This window comes from Lygodium microphyllum, chromosome 23 (assembly GCF_053477565.2).
Source record: "Lygodium microphyllum isolate KBCC chromosome 23, Lygodium_microphyllum_v1.1.10, whole genome shotgun sequence".
Classification (NCBI taxonomy): domain Eukaryota; kingdom Viridiplantae; phylum Streptophyta; class Polypodiopsida; order Schizaeales; family Lygodiaceae; genus Lygodium; species Lygodium microphyllum.
Window position 1 is genome coordinate 66,723,638 of NC_141157.1, and position 2,926 is coordinate 66,726,563.

Genomic DNA, 2,926 nt, shown 5'->3' on the forward strand with positions numbered 1-2,926 from the left:
CAAAATGAACCCAAAAGTATTGCCATAGAAGAAGAATCCCTTAAATTGAGCATATGATATTTTCTTCAAATGTTATGACTATGAGTATAATTGATTGGAACAAATTTTATAACTATGGTGCACAAACATTTTTACTATTTGATAATGTCTTTGATATGGTAACCTTGTATTACATTGTTGCATTTGATGTCTTTCAATCATTACAATAAAAGTTGATAAATTTCATAGATGGCATTAATTTTTATACATGGACCTAGGACAAAAAAACCACATTACTACGATGCTTTTTGAGACTGATTTATTATTAGACTAAGAGATCCTCAATGATACCCATAAATTTTGTTGATTAGGATTACTTATACTCAAAGCCCTCTAGTGCAGTTGTATAAGTAATCCTAGTAGAGCCCCTCTAAGACACTCAAAGTACATAACCTAGAGACCGTAGCTAGGTATATAAGGTATAATGGCCATACAAGAAGACACCTCAATAATTGACTGATCACCACTAAATCCCAAAGAAGAATCGTGTTCCATCCCCTTCAACTCTATATTCACCTCATGAAGAACTTCATTAATCATAGCATCCTTGTCACCAATCTTTTTGTTGCAATGATAAAGTAACATATTCATCACTTTTCCTTTTAGCATCTAAGGCATTATCCAATCTTTTAGTCAAGTCCAAACATTTAGTCTTCAACTCATGAACCTTATGAACCAATTGTTTGTTGTAACGTAGACAAGATGGAAAACGAAGAAGGTCTTGTTGTTCAAGATCATGAGGCGTATCTTAATCAGCGTGTCCCATGTCCTTGTTCTCAATGCAAGTTGGCAATTAGACGAAAACGTCGATTGTCTATAGAACACGTACGATGATTTGGCGAGCTTCAATCTGAGATCATTGATCAGGCGATTGCGGATTTTCAGCAAACGGTAATTTGAAGTTAATATCAATCATGCATTGTACTCGCAAGCTAATTGAATACCATATACAATAAGATTGGGTCTTGCTGGCAAATTTTCTATCCAGGGAGGTGACATCTCATCCCAAGGGGGAGTGTACCCTTTGCGGCCAATTAGAAGAGTTCATGGGCGTGCGATGGATGGAGTGCAGGAGCCAATCCACCACTCGCAAGGCCAATCTATACCGTCAATGCCAGAGGAGACAGACAACCTTCCAGACCTACCTACAATCTTGGAGCCTGAGATGGAGGCAATGATCGATGCATTGATTCCCATGGATGTCGAGACTTTTGATCCACTTAGAGAGGAAGCATCCATACCATTATATGATGGCTACCGAGTATCTCGGTTGAAGACACTGCTTGCACTCTTAAGTGTGCAAGCAAAATACGGGTGGAGCGATAGGAGTGTGACCGAGTTATTCAGGTACCTTGCACATAGGCTTCATTGAATTTTTTTTTGACACTATTATTACAAACATTTGTGCTTTTTCAAGGTGTTTTATGATATTTTCAGGTTATTGAAATATCATATATTACCACCTGCAAATACCATGCCTGAGTCTCGTGATGATGCACGACATGTTTTACGAAAGCTTGGCATGGACTACAATAACATCCATGCATATATCAACGATTGCATACTGTTTCGAGGAGAATACTAGACCATGGAGACATGTCCAAAGTGTGGTGCTCACAGGTATCGACAAGACTTGCAAGGGCAAACCATCCCTCAAAAAGTTCTCAGACACTTTCCGCTCATCCCCCGCATAAACCATGTGTTTTGTACGTCTGACATGGTGAGCTTGACAACGTGGCATGCGCAGAATAGGTCCACGGATGGAGTTCAATGAATATCAACGGATTTGCGCCCATGGAGCCACATTTATTTTACCTTCCCAGGATTTGTGCGAGAGCCAAGGAATCTTCGGCTCGGTCTCGCAATGGATGGTGTGAACCCATTCGGTCTGCGCTCAACTTCTTATAGTGTGTGGCCTATAGTTCTTGTTAACTACAATATCCCTCCATGGCTTTCTATGAAGAAAGGACATCTCATCCTTAGCTTGCTCGCCCCAGGCTGCTACAAAGTAAAAAATATGGACGTGTATCTTCATCCATTAGTCAATGAGCTTAAGATTTTGTGGGAGGAGGGGGTCACTGTGTAAGATATGAGCAGGCGCGATGGTTGGCGGTCAGCCAATATTCAAACCATTCTCATGTGGACAATGCATGACTTTCCGGGATTGGGAGAGTGCTCAGGTGAGCAGGCCTCCGTTCTCGCTGGTAATATCTATATTTTATCTCATTCAATCAAGTATTCACTAGGTCATGGTGTTGGAATAGGTTTGGTTACCTAAGGTTATCATGCATGTCCATTGTGCGGGCCACAGTTAGACTCCCGAAGGTCACGAACCATGAAGAAGATGGTATATCAAGGACACGCTGCTTTCTTGCCAGAGGATCATGAACTTAGGGAAGGTTTTGTTGGACGACCTCCAACACGTATGAACACCGCAAGCTGGTACGAGCTGAAAATGGTCCACACGGAATCACATCCAAATGGAATGTGACGGTTCTCAATTTTCGACGAGTTGCCATATTGGACCCACTTACAGGTCAACCACTTGTTGGATCCCATGCATATTTTCAAGAATGTGGGCAGCTTGCTATGGGACCACATTACAGGAAAGAGAGACACTATAGGGGCACGAATGGATTTGAAGGAGGTAGGTAAGATGGAGGCACTTTGGCCGCAGTCGAGTGTTGATGGTCGCGTGCAGCTTCCTCGCGCTTCTTGGGTTTTGTCCACTAAATAAGAGCGCATTGTGAAGCAAGTAATCAAGTCTATCCGCACTCCGACGGGTATGATGCGTTCTCTCAGGACCGCATTTTCTAAAGATGACCAATTGTCGGGGCTAAAATCCCATGATTGGCATAAGATATGTCAGGTTTGTGCTACGAATGGA